This window comes from Felis catus, chromosome B4 (assembly GCF_018350175.1).
Source record: "Felis catus isolate Fca126 chromosome B4, F.catus_Fca126_mat1.0, whole genome shotgun sequence".
Taxonomy (NCBI): domain Eukaryota; kingdom Metazoa; phylum Chordata; class Mammalia; order Carnivora; family Felidae; genus Felis; species Felis catus.
The window spans coordinates 92,383,682-92,404,363 of record NC_058374.1 but is presented as its reverse complement, the minus strand read 5'-3'; the positions used below and the strand labels follow the sequence as shown (position 1 = coordinate 92,404,363).

The following is a 20,682-nucleotide window of genomic DNA, read 5'->3' as shown; positions in this document are numbered from 1 at the left end:
TGGGTCCTATAGTACTTCTATTTTTAACTTTTTTTTACTCCTCTTAATTTTTTGAGTAACCTCCATACTGTTTTCCATGGTGGCTTCACCAATTTGCATGGCCACCAGCAGTGCATAAAAGTTCCATTTTCTGCACATCCTTGCCACCTCTTACTTTTTGAGTTTTTTATACTAACTATTCTGATTGGTGTGCAGTGATAGCTCATTATGGTTTTGATTTGGATTTGCATTTCCCTGATGATCAGTGACATCGAGCATCCTTCATGTGCGTGTCGGCCATCTTATGTCTTCTTTGGAAAATGCATATTCAGGCCCTCTGCCCATTTTTGTTTGCAGTTTAAGTATTTGGGTGTTTGGCAACCATTCCCAAATACAACACACCAAACAATTTACAAATATCTTCTCCAAATCAGGTTGCCTTTTCCTTTTGGGAATGGTTGCCTTCACTGTGCAAAAGCTTTTCTATTTGATGTAGTCCCTGTTGTTTATTTTGGCTTTTGTTTCCCTTGCCTGGGCAGACATATCCATAAAAATATTGCTAGGGCCAACGTCCAAGAGATTACTGCCTCTGGTTTTGTTTAGGGTTTTAAGGTTTCAGATCCTTAATCCATTTTGAGTTGAATTTTATATACGATGTAAAAAAGCTGCCCAGTTCCATTCTTCTACATGTAGCTCTCTGGTTTAACCATCACCGTATGTTAAAGAGACCCTCTTTTCCCCACTGTGTATTCTTGCCTCCCGTGTCATAGATTGACCACTAAGCATGGGTTTATCTGGGCTCTCTATGCTGTTCCACTGAACTATGATCTATTTTTGTACCAATGCCATACTGTTTTGATCACTGTAGATATGTAGTATTGCTTAAGTTCTGGGATTGTGTTTCCTCAAGCTTTGTCCTTCTTCGTCAAGATTGCCCTGGCTATTGGGGCCCCTGGGTGGCTCAATCAGTTAAGCGTCTGATTTCGGCCCAGGTCATGATCCCATGGTTCATGGGTTCAAGCCCTGCGTCTGCCTCTGTGCTGATGGCTTGGAGCCTGGAATCTGCTTCAGATTCTGTTTCCTCCTCTCTCAGCTCCTCCCCCACTCGCACTCTGTCTCTCTCACAAAAAATAAACCGTAAGAACATTTTTAATTTAAAAAAAAGAAAAGATTGCTTTGGCTATTTAGAGCTTTTTGTGTCTCCATACACATTTCAGGGTTCTTTGTTCTCTTTCTGTGAAAAACACCATTGGAATATCGGTAGGGATTGCGATGCATCTGGGTATTACTCTGAATAGCATGGGCTTTTTAACAATATTCCTCTAATCCATGAGCATGGGATATCTTCTATTTGTGCCATCCTCGGTGTCTTTCATCAGTGTCCTATTTTTCAGAGTACAACTTTTTACTTCCTAGGTTAAATTTATTCGTAGGTATTTTATTATGTTTGATGCAATTTTCATTGGAATTGCTGTCTTAATTTCTCTTTTGGATAGTTTGTCATTAGTGTATGAAAACACAACAGATTTTTTTTTTACAACAGATTTCTGTATATTGATTTTTGTATCTTGTGATTTTATTGAATTTATTTATTCTAATAGTTTTTTGGTAGAGTCTTTAGGATTTTCTACATATCTTACAATGTCATGTGTAAATAAGACATTTTTACTTCTTCTATACCCATTTGAATGTCTCTTATTTCCTTTTCCTTACTGACTGCTGTGGATAGGATTTCCAGTACTATGTTGAATAAAAGTGGCAAGAGTAGGCATCCCTGTCTTGTTCCTGATCTTAAAGGAAAAGTTTTCAGCTTTTCACCATTGACTATGATGTTTGTTGTGGGTTTGTTTACATGGCCTTTATTATATTGAGGTGTGTTCCCTTTAAACTCACTTTGCTGAGAATTTTTATCATGAATGGATGTTGAATTTTGTGAGATGCTTTTTTGCATCTATTGAAGTGATCATAATAATTTTTATCCTTCATTTTGTTAATGTGTATTACTTTGATTTGTGGATAATAAATAAGTCTTGAATCCCTGGAATATTCCCACTTGAATGAAGTGAATTATTTTTTAAATTATTTTTGAATTCAGTTTGCTAAATATTTTTGCTTTTTTTGCATTTTTTTATATCTATGTTCATCTGTTCATCAGGGCTATTGGTCTGTAATTGTCTGTTATTTACTTCTTTTTTGTTGTCTCTTTGTGTGTGTGTGTGTGTGTGTGTGTGTGTGTGTGTGTGTGTCCTTATCTGGTTTTAGAGTCAGACTAATGCTAGCCTTGTAAACTAAACTTGGAAGCCTAAATTTCTCCTCTTTTTTGGAATAGTTTGAGAAGGATAGATATTAACTCTTCTTTAAATGTTTGGTAAAATTTATCTGTGAAGCCATCTGGTTCTGGACTTTTGTTGGGAATTTTTTGATTACTGATTCAATTTCATTAGTAGTAATTGGTCAATTCAGATTTTCTATTTCTTAGTCAATCTTGGGAGATTGTATTTGCAGTCTATCCATTTCTGCAAGGTTGTTTAATTTGACAGATAATTTTTCATAGTAGAACCTTGTATTTCTTTGTATTTCTGTGGTGTCTATTGTAATTTCTCTTTTATTTCTGCTTTTGAGTTCTCTCTTTTTTTCTTGGTGAGTCTAACTAATGGTTTATCAATTTAATCTTTTAAAAAAAACCAGCACTTAGTTCTATTGATCTTTTTTATAATTTTTTAGTCTCTATTTATTTCCATTCTAATCTTTATTATTTCCTTCATTCTATTAACTTTGGGCTTTGTTTTTTACAAGTTTAAGTGTAAGGTTATATTGTTTGAGGTTTTTCTTGTTTCTTGAGGTAGGCCTGTATTGCTCTATACTTCCTTTTTAGCATGCCTTTTGTTGCATCCCAAAGATTTTGAACCATTGTGTTTCCGTTTCCATTTGTCTCTAGATATTTTTTTATTTCTTCTGATTTCTCCATTGATCCACTGGTTGGTTACTAGCATGTTGGTTAACCTCCAGGTGTTTGTGTTTTTTCCCAATTTTTTTTTCTTGTTATTGATTTCTACAATTATAGAGTCATAGCATTATGGTCCGAAAAGATGCTGGATATGGTTTCAATCTTCTTAAATTTACTGAGATTTGATTTGTGGCCTAACATGTGATCTATCCTAAAAAAAAATGTTTCCATATGCACTTGAAAAGAATGTGTATACTGCTCTTTTTGGATAGAATGTTCTGTATACATCTGTGAAGTCCATCTGGTCTAATGTCTTGCAAAGCCGCTGTTTCCTTGTTAATTTTCTGTCTGCATGATCTATCCATTGATATAAGGGAGTGTTAAGTCCCTGCTAGTATTTTATTACTGTCAATCTCTTCCTGTAGGTCTGTTAATATTTGCTTTATATATTTAGGTACCTCTATATGCATAGATATTTACAGTTGTTATATAGTTGTCAGATTGACCCTGTTATCATTATAGAATGGCCTTCTTTGTCTCTTTTTACAGTCTTTGTCTTAAAGTCTATTTTTGTCTGATATAATTTGCTACCCAGCAATTTTTTTTTTTCCACTTGCATGGTCTATTTTTTCCATCCCTTCATTTTTAGTGTGTATATGTCTTTTGGTCCGAAGTAAGTCTTTTGGAGGAAGCATATAGATGAATCTTGTTTTTCTATCCAATCAGTTACCCTGTATCCTTTGACTGGAGCATTTAGTCCATTTACATTTGAAGTAATTATTGATAGCTATGTGCTTATTGCCATTTTGTTCATTATTTTCTTGGCTGCTTTTGTAGTTTTTCTCTGTTCTTTTCTCCTCTTGCTCTCCACCCTTGTGATCTGATGACTTTTTTAACTCTTGTGCTTGTATTCCTTTCTCTTAATTTTTATGTATCACAAGTTTTTGGTTGGTGGTCGACATGAAGTTGATACAGAACATCCTGGTTTATAGCAATCTATATTAAGTTAATGCGGCTTAAATTAGAACACATTCTAAATGCATTACATTTTTTACCCCCTCCTCCATGTTTTACGTATATGATGTCCTATTTTACATCTTATTCGTGTATCCCATAACTAATTTTTGTAGCTCTCACTGATTTTACTACTTTTGTTTTTTAATCTTCTTGATAGCTTTAAAAATGACTGATTATTACCTTTACTGTACATTTGCTTCCACCAATTAAGTTTTTTCCTTTCATAGTTTTTTTAATGTTTATTTTTGAGAGACAGAGAGAGACAGAGTGTGAGTGGGGAACGGGCAGACAGGGAGGCACAGAATCTGAAGCAGGCTCCAGGCTGTAAGCTGTCAGCACAGAGCCCGATGTGGGACTCGAACTCACGAACCATGAGATCATGACCTGAGCTGAAGTTGGATGCTTAACCGACTGAGCCACCCAGACTCCCACCTTTCATAATTTTTTTATACTTATGGCTTTTTCTCTTCACTGAACAAAATTTCTTTAACATTTCTTGTCAGGGCAGTTTAATGAACTCCTTTAACTGTTGTTTGGGAAACTTTTTATCTGTCCTTCAATTCTGACTGACAACCTTGCTATGTAACATATTTTAGTTTGTAGGTTTTTTCCTTTCAGCACTTAGATTACATCATGCTGGGACATCAGGGTGTCTTGGGCGTTTGAGTGTCCAACTTTTGATCGTGGTCCAGGTCATAATTTCACGGTTTGTGGGCTTGAGCCCCACGTCAGGCTCTGCCTTGATAGTGTGGATCCTGCTTGGGCTTCTCTGTCTCCCTCTCTCTCTGCCTGTCTTTCTCTTTCTCTCTCAAAATAAATAAACTTAAGAAAAAAAAAGAATATATTGTGCCACTCACTTCTGGCCTGCAAAGTTCTTTTTTTTTCCACATTGACACATAACTTTAAGACTGCGTACATTACAACAGTGCATTGGTGATACAGGTTGTAAAATGTTTTCCACTCCTTTGGGTTTTGCATATGATGATTTTTCACTAGTCACTACAGGTAGATTGATCAAGCTTTATTTCTACGGAGATTTTTTTAGCTTTTTTTTTCTTTTAAACTTTTTTTTTAATGTTTTTATTTATTTTTGAAACAGAGAGAGACAGGGGCGCCTGGGTGGCGCAGTCAGTTAAGCGTCCGACTTCAGCCAGGTCACGATCTCGCGGTCCGTGAGTTCGAGCCCCGCGTCGGGCTCTGGGCTGATGGCTCAGAGCCTGGAGCCTGTTTCCGATTCTGTGTCTCCCTCTCTCTCTGCCCCCCCCCCCATTCATGCTCTGTCTCTCTCTGTCGCAAAAATAAATAAACGTTGAGAAAAAAAATTTTTTAAAAAAAGAAACAGAGAGAGACAGAGAATGAGCAAGGGAGGGGAAGAGAGAAGGAGACACAGAATCTGAAGCAGGCTCCAGGCTCTGAGCTGTCAGCACAGAGCCCGACATGGGGCTTGAACTCATGGTGTGTGAGATCATGACCTGAGCTGAAGTCGGACACTCAACCAAGCCACCCAGGTGCCCCATTTTTTTTAATTAATCCAAGTTAGTTAATGTGTAGTGTAATAGTGATTTCAGGAATAGAATTTAGTGATTCATCACTTACATATAACACCCAGTGCTCATCCCAGCAAGTGCCCCCTTAATGCCCATCACCCATCTAGCCCATCCCCATACCCAACATCCCTCCAGCAACTCTGAGTTTGTTCTCTGTATTTAAGAGTCTTTTATGGTTTGTCTCCCTCTCTGTTTTTATCTTATTTTTGCTTCCCTTCCCCTATGTTCATCTATTTTGTTTCTTATTATTTCCCTCATATGTGGAATTTATCATATTTGTCTTTCTTTGACTTCTTTTGCTTAACATAATACACTCTTGTTCCATCTCCATTGTTGCAAATGGCAAGATTTCATTCTTTTTGATCGCCAAGTAATCCGTTTAGTGTGTGTGTGTGTGTGTGTGTGTGTGTGTGTGTGTGTAGACACACACCACATCCTTATTCATTGTCGATCGACATTTGGTCGCTTTCCATGCTTTGGCTATTGCCAATAGTGCTGCTATAAACACTGGGGTGCATGTGCCCCTTCGAATCCGCATTTTCGTATCCTTTGGATAATTCCTAGTTGTGCAATTACTGGGTTGTAGGGTAGTCCTATTTTTAATTTTTTGAGGAAACTCCGTACTGTTTTTCAGAGCGGCCGCACCAGTTTGCATTCCCACCAGCAGTACAAAAGGGTTCCTCTTTCTCTGCCTCCTCACCAACATCTGTTGTTTCCTGAGTTGTTAATTTTAGCCATTCTGACAGGTGTGAGGTTGTATCTCCTTGTGGTTTTGACTTGTATTTCCCTAATGATGAGTGATATTGAGCATCTTTTCATGTGTGTCTTAACCATCTGGATGTCTTCTTTGTAAAAGTGTCTATTCATGTCTTTTGCCCATTTTTTCACTGGATTATTTGTTTTTTTGATGTTGAGTTTGGTAAGTTATTTATAGATTTTGGATACTAACCTTTTATCTGTCATTTGCAAACATCTTCTCCCATTCCATCAGTTGCCTTTTAGTTTTGTTGATTCCTTTGCTTTTTATCTTGAGGAGGTCCCAATAATTCATTTTTGCTTTTGTTTCCCCTGCCTCTGGAGACCTGTCAGGTAAGAAGTTGCTACAGCTGAAGTCCAAGAGATTGTTGCCTGTTTTGTCCTCTAGGATTTGGATTGCTTCCTGTCTTATGTTTAGGCCTTTTATTCATTTTGAGTTTATTTTTGTGTATGGTGTAAGAAAGTGGTCCAAGTTCATTCTTCTGCATGTTGCTGTCCAGTTTTCCCAACACCATTTCTGAAGAGACTGTCTTTATTCCACTGGATATTCTTTTCTGCTTTGTCAAAGATTAGTTGGCCATACATTTGTGCCTCCATTTATGGGTTCTCTATTCTATTTCATTGATCTATGTGTCTTTTTTTTGTGCCAATACCATACTGTCTTGATGATTACAGCTTTGTAATACAGCTTGGAGTCTGGAAATATGATGCCTCCAGCTTTGGTTTTCTTTATCAATATTACTTTGCTATTCAGGGTCTTTTCTGTTTCCATACAAATTTTAGGATTGTTTGTTTGAGCTCTGTGAAGAATGCTGGTGTTATTTTGATAGGGATTGCGTTGAACATGTAGATTGCTTTGGGTAGTATCGACATTTTAACAATATTTGTTCTTCCAGTCCATGAGCATGGAATGTTTTTCCATTTTTTTGTGTGTGTCTTCTTCATTTCTTTCATAAGTTTTCTATAGTTTTCAGCATATAGATCTTTTACCTCTTTGGTAAGGTTTATTCCTAGGTATTTTATGGTTTTCAGTGTCAGTGGAAATGGGATCGATTCCTTGATTTCTCTTTCTGCTCTGCTGCCTCATTATTGGTGTAGAGAAATGCAAACAATTTCTGTACGTTGATTTTATATTCTGCGACTTTGTTGAATTCATGGATCAGTTCTAGCAGTTTTTTAGTGGATTTTGGTGGAGTCTTCTGGGTTTTCCATGTGCATTCAACTATATATGAATCAGAATAGATTAATACTCCCTTTTTATCATTACACTTATCTAAAAAATTACCAGGAGACCACAAGGCAGGATTTGCTTTAAGACCAATACACAGAGTTAGTTGGTGACTAATGGTGCTGGGACTTGCTGGGCCAGGCCATAGTAGCATTTAGCTAAAATGTCAAAACCATCAAGAAGAAAGTCCAGGTTTGAGGCAGTAGGTCTGCAGCACCTGCTATGAAACCTCCTTGATGTGACTGCATAGCTCCATCCTTGAACATTTGCAGGGTGATCACCACTGAGGGAGCACTTAGCTGTAGGTGGGCATTCCTGGAGCCCAATATGTAAGCACAGTGACTGGGTGGGGGCAATAGGAGTTGGGGAGTGGGTGGTCAGCAGGATACCTGCTGACATGGCCATAGTGGTTCCAGCCACCATGCCTATAGTAACACTGCTGCCCCTAAGTGGAGAGATGGGAACAGGGTACACTGTCACTAACATGTCATTGGGCTGTACAACCATGGTGTGGTGGATGATGTGAGGGGGTCCTGCATACAGTGGCTGTGTGTGGTACATGGCCTTGCTGTACACGGGGACTCTGCTGGGGATAAGTGCTTCCACATGGGGTACACAGTGGTCTGGTAGGGGTTGGGGGAGCAGGAATATGGTGGCACTGTCATGCTGGTGGGGGAACAGGATGCTTTGTAAGGGGTGTTAGGAATGTAACCTGTTTGAAAGGTAGGATTCACTCCAGGGTACATGTTGAGAGTAGGCGGGAGCTGTGGCTCCATAGCCCATGGGGAAATCAGCTGGATAATAATTGTTTTGACATTTGCATAGGGAACCCCAAAAGAACCAGGACTATAAATGGGATTCATGATTTCAAGAACAGACCATATTGGAGGCAGCTTGGGCTTCAATGACCAATGCACACCAGCCCAGGGCAGGCTCAGGGAGGGGCCAGCACACTGGAGGCCCTCACCAGTGGTGGGCTGAGCCAGGAGGCCCCCATCTCTGCCACCGCCTCTCTGGCTAGTGCTTGCAGTCACCCTGGTCTGCCTAGTCTGCCTCTCCTCCTGGCCTGCAAAGTTTCTACTGAAAAATCATCTGACGGCCTTACAGTGTTACCCTTGTATGTAACAGTTTGCTTTTCTCTTGCTGCTCTTAAGTTTCTCTTTATCTTTAATTTTTGCCATTTTAATTATTATGAGTATTGGTGTGGACATCCTTGCATTCATCTTATTTGGGGCTCTCTGTATATGCTGAAACTGGATGTTTGTTTCCTTCTCAAGTTAAGGAGGTGGTCAGATTGTATTGTTTCATATAAGTTTTTTACCCTTTTACCTCTCTTCTTCTTTAGGAATCCTTATAATGTGGGTGCTTCATGTCGTCACAGAGATACCTTAACCTAGCCTAATCTTGTTTTTATATTCTTTTTCTTTTTGCAGTTCAGGTTGGTTTTCTTTCCACTATTTCATAGTGCTGATCCATCTTCCTGCATTCTTTAATATGCTATTGATTCCCTCCAGCTTGTTTTAATTTCAGTTCTTGTGTTCATCAACTATGGCTGGTTCATTTTTATATTTTTGACCTTCTGCTGAAGGTCCTGCTGAAGTCCTCACTAATTTCACTCACTCTTCTCTTATTTCAGTGGATATCTTTAAATCCATTACTTTGAACTCTTTATCAAGTATGTTGCTTTCCTCCATTTTGTTTAGCTCTTCTACTGGGAATTTGTCATGTTCCTTCGTTTGGATATTATTCCTCTGTCTCCTCCTTTTGTCTGAATCCTGTTTGTTACTATACATTGTGTAGGACAGCTATGTCCCCTGGCCTCATAAGTAATGGGCTTATATAAAAGATCTCTTGTGGTGACTAGAAGCATAATCCCCCCTGGTCACCAGAACTAAACATTCAAAAAATATCCCCTTGCATGAGCCCTCTTGTTGTGGATGAGCCACAACTACTCTGGGAGCACTGATGGACAGGACTTGCCCCAGAGCAGCTAAATAAGAAACCCAGATATAGCTACAGCAGGCATGCTGGTGGATGTGGCTTGCTGCCCCCATGTCCCCAGGGTGGGAGTTGACCTAACTGTGTGCCTAACTTGCTGTTGACAGCAAGGACTGCCTGCCAAGTATGGCAGGGCAGTAGTCACTCCAAGGGAACACCAGAGAAGCTACTTGCTAGTGTGGTAGAGAGGGAGCCACATGGGAGGACCAACTGCCAGTGTGAGTGGGTTCGGTCCACAGGGAAATACCTAGGTGGGCCAAGCAGTGCTAGCAATGTAGATAGATCGTGTCAGTACTAGTTCCAGTAAGCAGCCATCTGGCTAGGCAAACAAGAAGGAAAGAAAATGGTACATCCATTCCCAGAGACATCCTTGAAAATTCCTGCCTCTCTAGCACATATACTAAATTAGTCAGTGAATCACCTTCACATACACTGCAGCTGTTTTTCAAACTGTTGCTTCATGCTAGGTCTCAGGACAAGTGATATAGAGTGCTGGCCCTTTAACAGCAGAGACTTGGTTTAACCCTGTAGCTCCCCCAGAGTTATGCACTACTGATTTTTCAAGGGCCGACGTTATAGGGAATTGCCACCACAGTCTACTTCCTCAAGGCCAGGCAGGTCCAGTTTGAGTATTAATCCTATTCCTTCTCAGGGAATGTCTGTGATATCCTTCTCATGTGAGGTTGCTGTTGGACTGCAGAATTTTATTCTATACTGCATTTCATAGCCACTACATTCTAAATGAAAACTTTTTATGCCATTAGTTGTATAAGATCTCTGATTCTGAAGTAATTTTCAGAGTAAGTTGCATTACATGATGTTCTTGCGTAAGTTTGTCCTTGGGTGGAGGTGAGGTCAAGATCCTCCTACTCTACCATCATTTTCTCTATCAATATTTCTAGGATTTTTATGGTTCCAAGACTTAACATTAAAGTCTTTAATCCATTTTCAGTTTAATTTTGATTATGGTATACAAAGGGAACCCAGTTCCATTCTTTTGCATGTGGCTGTCCGGTTTAGCCAACACCATGTGTTGAAGATACTGTCTTTCCTCCATTGTGTATTCTTGCCTCCTGTGCCATAGATTAATTGGTCATATCATTGTGGGTGTATCTGGGCTTTCTGTTCTATTGAACATTGGTCTATTTTTGTGCCAACACCATACTGTTTTGATCAGCGTAGATGTGTAGTATAGTTTGAGTTCTGGGACTGGGATTCCTTCTTTGTCAGCATCGCTGTGGCTATTCAGAGTCCCCCCACCACCATTCACATTTCAGGGTTTTTCTCTTTGTGTGAAAAATGCCATGGATAGGGGTTTCATGCAATCTGTGTATGACTTAGGGTAGTGAGGACATTTTAAAAACACTAACTCTTCCAATCCACTAGCAAGGAGTATCTTTCCATTGGCTTATTGTCTTCACTTTCATTCACATGTTGTGGTTTTCCGTACTCAGGTCTTTCACCTCCTGAAACAGATTCATTCTGAAATGTTTTATTCTTTCTGATGCACTTGTAAGTGGGATTCTTTTATTTCTCACTCTGTTGGTTAATGGTCGGTGTGTAGAAATGAAACAGAATTTTTGTATATGGAATTTGCATCCTGCAACTTTACTGAATTTGTTTCCTAGTTCTGTGTTTTGGCAGAATCTTTAGGGTACTCCGTGTGTAGTGTAATGCCTCCTGCAAATAGTGACAGTTTACCCTAACCCTTTCTGATTTGGAGGAGTTTTCCTCCTTTTCCCTGCTTAAATGCTGTGGCCAGGACTTCTGCCATTATGTTGACTAAACATGACAAGAGTGTGGGCATCCTGGTCATGTTCCTTCTCTTACAGGAAAAACACTCCATTTGCACTTTCTGAGTATGATGTCATCTCTGGCATTGCCATGTACAGCCTATAGTATGTTCCCTCTGAACCCATTTGGTTGAGAGATTTGGCCATCACCAGATATGAAGGTTACTTTCAAATGCTTTTTCTGAATCTCCTGAGAGGGGCATCTGATTTTTGTCCTTCATTTTATTTGTGTATCACACGTGCAAATTTATGGATGTTGAACCATCAGTGTCTCACAGGAAGAAATCCCCACAGATCATGGTGTATGACTACTGTAATGTATTGTTGAATTTGCTTTGCCAGTATTTTGTTGACAATTTGTTACAGCTCTGTTCATCAGGGATATTGGCCTCTATTTTTCTTTCTGTGGGTGCCCTGGTTTTGCTATCAGGGTGATGCTGGCTTCATTAGGTGAGTTTGGAAGTGTCCTCACCTCTTCTGTTTGGGGAAGAGTGTGAGAAGGATTGGTATTTGTTTTCTTTGAATGCTTGGTAGAATCGACTGGTGAAGCTGTGTGGTCCTGGATTCTTATTGGGAGGCTTCTGATTACTGACGCAAGCTGGTACTGGTACTTGGTCCAATCAAATTTTCTATTTCTTGAGGGGTCGGTCTTAGGAGGTTATAGGTTTCCAGGAATTTATCCATTTCCATGGTGTCCCCTGTTTTCTGAAAATACTTGCTCATTGGCGTCTCTTGTGATCCTTTGCATTTCTGTGGTATCAATCGGAATGTCTCCCCTTTCATTTGTGATTTTGAGGCCCCCCTTTTTTTTTCTTGGTGGGTGTGACTAAAGACTGTCAATTTTGTTTGTTTTCAAAGAACCAGTTCTTAGTTTCATTGATTTTTTTTTTTCTAATGCCTTGTTAGACTCCATTTTATTTATTTCCATGGGGATCTTTGTTATTCCCTTCCTTTGCCTGACATTGGGATTCATTTTTGATCTTCCCTCTCAAGTTCTCTGAGGTGTAAACTTTGGTTGTTTGAGATTTTCCTGATTTCTTGAGGTAGGCATGTATCGCTATGAACTTCCCTCCTAGAACTGCTTTATCTGCATCCCATTAGTTTTGGTATGATGCCAATCTGTTCTCACCTGTCTCAGGGTTTGTTTTGCTTTGTTTAGTTTTTCTTCCTAATTTTTTCCTTGACTCACAGGTCGCTCAGGAACATGGGGTTTAATCTCTACATAGTTGTGAATTTCCCAGTTTCCTTCTCATACTTGAGTGTCCTGAGATCACGCTTCATAGCATTTCAATCTTCTTAAATGTATCAAGGCTTGTGTTGTGGGCCAACATAGGATCTATCTTGGAGAATGTTCTTTGTGCTCATGAGCAAATGTATGCTGTGCTGCTTTGGGATGGGTATTGTATATTTACCCACAAAGTCCATCTGGCCTAATGTGTCACTGAAGGCTAATAGGTTTCCCTATTGACTTTCTGATGGATGACCTATTCCTTGATGTAAGTGAGGTACTAGAGTCCCCTGCTGTCACTTTCTGTTTCTCCCTTTAAGCCTTTTAATATTGGCTTGACATATTTAGGTGCCCCTTTGGGTGCACAAATATTTATAAATGTTGTCATGTCTTCCCGTTGGAATGACCCCTTTACTATTATATAATGTGCTTTGTTGTCTCTTGTAACAGCCTTCCCATTTAAGTCTGTTTTGTCTGATAGAAGCATAGCTCCTTCAGGTTTCTCTTGGTTTCCATTTGCATGGAACATATTTCTGTATCCATTCATGTTTGATCTGTGTGTGTCCTTACATCTTAGATGAATCTGTTTTAGACCACAGACAGATGGGTCTGGTTTTGCCAATCATTCAGCCATTCTGTCTTTTAGTTGGAGCATTTAATCCATTTACATTTAATGTAATTATCAAAAGGCATGTGCTTACTGCCATTTTGTTACTGACTATTTTCTGGCTGTTTTCATAGTATCTCTCTATTCCTTTCTTTCTCCCTTGCTCTGTTCCTTTGTGGTTTGATGATTTTCTTTAGTACTGTGCTGATACAGTGGATCCTTAACAGGTTTGAACTGCGCGGGTCCACTTAGACTTGGATTTTTCTCCTGATGATTTTTTTAAATTGAAGTACAATTAACAGTGTTATATTAGTTTCAGGTTTATAATATGATGGAACAGTCCTACACATTTTTCTGTGCTCAAGATTAGTGTACTCTTAATCCTTTTCATCATTTCACCTGTCCCCCTCCCACCTTCATCTGGCAACGATTAATATTTCCCTGTATTTAAGACTGTGTTTTTTGTGCTTGTCTCTTTTTTTCTTTGTGTGTTCCTCTGCTTTGGGTCTTAAGTGCCACGTTTGAGTGAAATCATACAGTATTTGTCTTTCTCTACTGACTTATTTCACTTAGTCTTACACCCTCTAGGTTCATCCATGTTGCTGAAAATGGCAAGATTTCATTCCTTTTTGTGGCTGTGTACTATTCTATTAGGCAGACACCACATCTTCTGTATCCATTCACCTGTGGTTGGACATGTGGGTTGCTGCTATTCCTGGGCTATTGTAAATGATGCTGCAAGAAACATATGGGTGCATGTACCTCTTGGTGTTAGTGGTTTTCATCTCCTTTGGGTCAATACACAGGAGTCAAATTACTGGAGCCTACAGTAATTCTATTAAGTTTCTGAGGAAGCTCCATAGCGTTTTCCACAGCGGTTCCACTACATGGCCTTGTCACCCACAATGCATGAGGGTTCCTTTTTCTTCATATCCTGCCCCACACGTGTTATTCCCTGTGCTTTTTAAGCTTAGTGATTCTGACAGTGTAAAGTGATAGGTCATTGTGGTTTTAACTGACAGTTCCCTGGTGATTAGTGGTGTTGGGCATCTTTTCATGTGTCAGCCCTCTGTATGTCTTCTTTGGAAAAATACCTATTCAGGTCCTCTGCCCATTTTTGTTTTCAGTTGAAGTATTTGGGTGTTTGGTGTTGAGCTGTATGCTTTCTTTATATATTTTGAATGTTAACCTCCCTGCTCTTCAGAATCAGGTGACAAGTGGTGTATTCTAGCCTTGGCTGTAAAAATCAGAACATCAGTTTTTGTGCATTCGCTCCCTCAGGATATACTGACTGTGTGATAGTGGCAGAAGCAGATTGTGAAGATGGCACCTCCTAAGACAAAGGAAAAAAAGAAAAGCTGACTCTTACTATTTCCCTTGTTCCTAGAGACTATCCCAATGTGTCCCTGCCCCTACTGATTATACATTAAGATTATCCAATGAATCTTGGGGTGCCTGAGTGGCTCAGTCATCTAAATGCCTGACTTTGGCTCAGGTCATGATCTCACGGTTCTTGAGTTCAAGTCCCACGTGGGGCTCTCTGCTGATAGTAGAGAGCCTGCTTGAGATTCTCTGTCTCCTTCTCTCTCTGCCCCTCCCCCACATTCTCTATCAAAAATAAATAAAATAAAACATTTTTTAAAATTAGCCAATAAATCTCTTCCCCATAATAATGTCTGGGACCCTTCAAACGGCTGCTTTTGTGCTGATCTTTGGGATGAGTAATTAACGTGTTAGCCCTTTAAGAGACTTCTGTCTCCTTTGGGTCTCACCAGCATGTATGCTGTTGGTTTGTTTGTTTTTAAAATTTATTTAGTTTTGAAAGACAGAGACAGAGCACAAGTGGGGAAGGGGCAGAGAGTGAAGGAGGCACAGAATCTGAAAAAGGCTCCAGGCTCTGAGCTGTCAGCACAGAGCCCGATTGGGAGCTGGGACTCACAAACCGTGAGATCGTGACCTGAGCCAAAGTTGGGTGCTTAACCAACTGAGCCACCCAGGAGCCCTCTGCTGTTGGTTTTTAAAGCTAGATATTTTGAGGGGTCATCTTGTGCAGGAGATACAAATTTGGGTGCCTGATGTGGGGTACAAATCCTTCACTCTTCGGGGAGATGTTCCTCATTTGTGATTTCCCTCTCAATTGTAGATTGCTGCACCAGGGATGGTCTTTATGGTGAGACCATGTCTCAGCCTCTTCTACCCCCCCGATGTGGTCCCCTTTCTTGTTTGCCAATGTGAATGAGCTGCTCAGCTAGCTTTCAGATCTTTTTCGGAGCAAATTTTTCCATGTGTACTTGTAGATTCAATGTGTCTATGGGAGGAGTTGGGTTTAGGATCTTCCTCCATTGCCATCTGGAACTACCCTCTTCTCTCTCTCTCTCTTTTTGAAGTTATTTATTTTGAGAGAGAGAGAGAGAGAGAGCGAGAGAGCAAGAGAGCACAAGTAGGGGAGGGGCAGAGAGAGAGAAGGGGAGAGAATCCAATCCTGCTCTGCACCACCAACACAGAGTCTGATGCGGGGCTCCATCTCGCAACCACGAGATCATAACCTGAGCCAAAATCGAGTCATACTCTTAACTGACTGAGCTACCCAGGTGCCCCTCTCTTTTCTAATTAATAACATTCATTACCATTTCTTTCATTTTTTTTAAGCCTCCAGGAAAACGCTATATTATGCTGATGGCCTAGCACCTTACTTTAAATCAAATTGTTTTAATGTTTCACCATTCAGGATACTATTTATTATCATTTCTGGTAACTACTATATAATTTTATTATTTTGGTTTTCTAGTATAATGACTTAAGTTTTTATGGCCTCGAATATTAAGCCACACTAGCAGGTTCAAAATTTGGTGTAAAATGTTCCCCCTCAAAGTATATCCCTTCCTCCCCATTTGGAAAAATCCAACTAGTCAGCAATGGGAGTAATATAAGGAAAATCTGTAAGTGGACTATTAAGCTCCCATAGTCATTCATGTATGAATAAATGTATTGCTCAAAATATATTTGAGTGCTAAATTATGTGCCATCCTCTGTGGTGTGGGTATGTGTGTGTTAACCTTCTTAACAATCTTTTGAGGCTGGTACGCCTGATTCTATTTTACTGATGAAGAAACAGACCTGAGGACATTAATAATTTGGCCAAAGTCCCACAGTTAAGATAGAATCAGATTTGAACTCAGGATCACAGCCTGAGCTTTCACCAACTGTGTCATAAGGTTTCCCATTAATCCATTAGAAAGAACAAGAAATAACAGAAGCTTCAAGATGGCAGACATATGTCACGTACTATTTATTCAGTTTCAAAATTCTGCTGAAATGATAGCAAACATTTGTAAAATATAAATCCAAACAATGTAGAGAGCAAAAGGGAACGTCCAAGTATTTCAGCAATTCTGGCAAATTTCTAGAAGACAGAAAGCAGGGTGGGCAATGGAATAAAGGAAGTCACAAACCAGACAAAACAGGAATCCTTTTAGGCCAGCCAAGTCCCCAGAGAGGACTCCAAACTGTGAGACATTAGGTACAGAGGAGGCCTGGGTTGCTGGTAGTATTAGGTTATACATAAAGGACTGTCTGCGAACAGTTGATTCAGTCAACTCTTCCCTTTGTCCTCCCCTACTCAGCAATCATAGGCAATGGCATGAGGAATAGCAGTGTCAGCACAACGGTAACAGAGGTGCTTTAAAAAAAAAAAATTGGACTATACTACATGTGTGGAAATGGGACAGGCTCCAAACATGGGAGTCGGCCCCTAGATTATGCCCTCTTTGTCACTTTGCAGCAAGGAAAACTCCCCAGACTCCTTGTCTCAGCCTACAAGACAGTATCCAGTCATATTAAAGGGAAGAGAAAACAATATATTCTAGTCAAGGGCATCTTTCAAACTTGAGCAAAGATACAAAGGTAAAGAACAGTGTGGTGGCTCAGGAAAACAGTTCTTTCTTGCCAGAGGATAAAGGTCAGTCCTTGGTGTGACAGATGCTAAGGCTAGCGGGACAGACAGTAAGTAACCGCATCTGGAGATTGTACTTGCCCTATGGGCAGAAGGGAACCACTGAGGGATGTACTGCAAGGATACGAAATGGTCAAGACCGCTGTTTTGGCAATTGTGTAGAGAAAGGAGTTGGGAATGCATGCTCTCCGGGTATTTTAATACGGTAGTTCCCAAAGTGTGGTCTGGAGAGGCAGAATCCGGGCCAGGCAACTTATGAGAAACGCAAATTATTGGGCCCCACACCAGCCTACTGGACCTGAACCTCTGAAGGTAGGGCCCAGCGATCTGTCTTAACAAGCCTTCCAGGAGATTGTGACGCATACTCACTTGAAACCACTCTTCTAAGAAAGACCTCTTACCTTGAAGCATTTCATCTTTCCTACAAACCTTTTCTGCCTCGCCCAGGTAGAGTGGATCATATTCTCCATTGTCATCCTCTCAGTCCCCTATCCCTCCTTATATAGTAGAATTTTGTGGTGCTTCTGTAGGTCTGTTCTGTCGTGGCAATGAGCCCACTTCTTCGTATCAGGTACTGTCTCTCACCCGCCTTTGCAGGCCAGCAGGATCTAGCAAACCACTTAATAAATTAGCTTGCTGAATGCATGAACACAAAAATACCCATTAGGAGGCATTTGCAGTAGTCCAATCGAGCTAAGGAGAAAGTGAGGTCTTGAGCCAAGAGGAGTTGGGATGGACCTGAGAAGTGTTCAGGAAATCAAATGGGCAGGATGCTAATAAGAGCTAATAATTACATAGCACTTACTTTGTACCAAGCGGTCTTGTGGGCTTTACAAGTATTTCTACTCATCCTCACGATAACCCAATGAGGTAGCTACTATTTTTATCCCCATGCTATAAATGAGGAAACTGAGGCTAAGAAATTTACCCAAGTCGAGCAGCTAATATTCAGCCAACATTCAAACCCAGGCAATGTTTGGCAGCAGAATCCTTGGGCTTGACATTATTCTGCCTCCAAACTTGTGCTAAGATTTTGAGTGGTTGGGTAAAATGGAGGGCCTTCCCCAAAGACATAAAGACAGGAAAAACTCGGGGAAGATGCTGAGGTCAGCCTTAGACATGCTGTGTTTCACATACCTTGGCAGGGGGTCTAGCCAGTGGTTTGATGTAATAGTCTGAAATACAGAGGCATGGACTGGGCTCAGTATATGGATTTTAAAACCAACATGTAAACAATGAGAATGGATGAAGTGACCTAGGAAGTATTTGTTACGGGTATCCCCACTTTTCAAAAGTTAATGTTACGCCACTGTGCTTTTATGAGAGGCCTACATGAGTACGTGTGTTCACTAACAAAAAGAAACCCCAAGAGGGTTTCTGCTTTTATGAAAAAAAGCAAAAACAGCATTCAGCGGTTGTTTTGCAGCAGTTAATAGAGGCAGTGCACACTCCGAGAGTGGCGCCACCAACTCCTTCCCTGGAACCACACTCAGCAGCTCAGCAACAAGCTGCCAGAGCTTTGAACTGTGTCTGTGGGCGGATGAGCTTTGTCTCCATTTTCATTCATTCACTCCATTCATTCATTCATTCTGTTGGAAAGACGTGTTCAAAGGTGTCAGAAAAGCTGGCAGGTTAGTTTTTGGCTTTGGGAACACTCAGAAATGTTTCCATGTAAGTCAGCGATATTGCATCTTCACTTTATGCCATTTCGTCTTATGAAAGCTTTGATAGAAGGCTCAACTTTTGGTAGCAGGGGAAACCTGTGTATATAAGAAGACATGTGGACCGAAAGCCCTAGTGAACAATATTTGAGGGAATCTTGAGATGCAGGGGCCTCATAAGGAAACCCCAGGAGACAGCAGAGTCTTAGAAGCCAAGGCAGCAGGTAGTCTCATGAAGGAAGTGATGAACAGTATTAGTATCCATACATTCAACTAAGAAAAAGAACGAAGGCCATCTTTTGGCCAAAAGAACGAAGGCCATTCGTCTTTTGGCATCTAAGACGTCACTAATAAAGGGATGAAAGCCAGATTAGACTATGTTCAGTGGAAAGGTGGCAAGAAAATTGGGAAAGCAAACCTCATTCTCTATAGATAACAGGATATCTTGTGGAAGATGCAATTAAACAAAATGAAGTTTTTAAGATGAGACTTCAGTGTACTTTTGCGGCCAGCGGCTGGAACCAGTGGAAGTGGTGTTGAGAATAAAGGGAAGAAATGAACCAACTTAACCAAAACCTGGGAAAGGCTGGAGAGCGCAGGGCTCTGGGACCTAACGGTCGGTCTTGAGCTAATGGGTAACAACTCAATCTCTGAGATGAGGGTATGAGTGAAGATGGGAATGGATGTGAGAATTTTAGATGGAAGGATGACCTTAATTTTACTGATAAAATTAGACTAATGGTAATCCAGTAGGTATGGAGAAGAAAGCTAAGCATAAAACTTAAAGCAAATTTAGGGAGTGAGCGAGCATCCTTAAACGCAAATAATTTTATGAGTGAGCCATTTAGAAAATCAAACCAGGAGATCAATACTGGGTGGAAAACAGGTTAGGAAGGACTGAGAACAAAAGTGTGGGAAATACAGACTGCAGGACTCTATGAGGTCAAGATCAGTTTAGAGCCAGTGAGCACAGAATTTGATGGACAGGAAGTTGTAGTTGAAGTAGGATATCTGGGGTTAAGTTCAAATAGCTCTAAATGAAAATATCTAAGCTGTATCCCTCAGAAGGGTTGGTTGAAATAGTAAAGATGAAAGTTGATAAAAGGAGAGATCATAGGGTTGGTTATCTACATACATATGTTAGAAAATAACCAACATTGCTGGTACTTTTGTTTGAATACACTTGAAATGGGGAGGGACGAAGGGGACTTGAGGTAGGCGATCCATTTCCCATGGCCCTGGGTGCCAGTGTTGAAAACGGGTAAAATTTATTCTGCAAAGGGTGAAGGTAGTCATAGAGGATAAAGAGAAAAGATGGAGAGGAGTCAGACACTGGCACTGAGTGAAGAAAAAGTTTCAGAGAAACTCGGCATGTTGATTGAAAAGAACTTGTTATAGGTAGGAACATCTAATTTTGAGTTGTGGTGGGGCATGCAAAGTGACAACTTTTCTACATCCCTTGCCTCTATTTAACAAACAAATCACAACTCAGCTGAGCTTACTATCACAATTGCCTCGAGAGTGAACGTTCAGCTGTTACATATGGCCATGACTTCTTGCCCATCAAAATGTGATAAGTGATATGTCATGGTTGGGCACAAGCAATAGGAGACAGATGTGATTCACTTTCCCTCTGTCACAGCAATGGACAGGTAGCCCGGTCATACTGCGTCCTAGTGAGATGGGAAGGCGACCCCCCCCCCCCCATGCTATCTACAGTAGACCTGTAGAATAATAAACAAGTTGTCCTAGACTATTTGGGGGACTGTTCATATTGCAGTATTTTATATACTTCTGTCCATTTGATTTCAAACATCCTGACTTCCATTCCAAACTATATTCATTATTCGTTCAGCGTTAGCATTCTTTCTCACCTGTTTATACCAGTAATGTCCTAATTCATCAACAAATGTCTGACCTTCCTTTTAACCCATTCTCTAAACTAATTTTTCAAAAAAATACAAATCTG

At 40.3% G+C, this 20,682-nt stretch overlaps 1 pseudogene; it reads right to left on the bottom strand.

Moving 5' to 3' along the window:
- Positions 1-7,751: 7,751 nt before the first annotated feature.
- On the bottom strand, positions 7,752-8,337 carry LOC101094435 (annotated as a pseudogene).
- Positions 8,338-20,682: the final 12,345 nt, after the last annotated feature.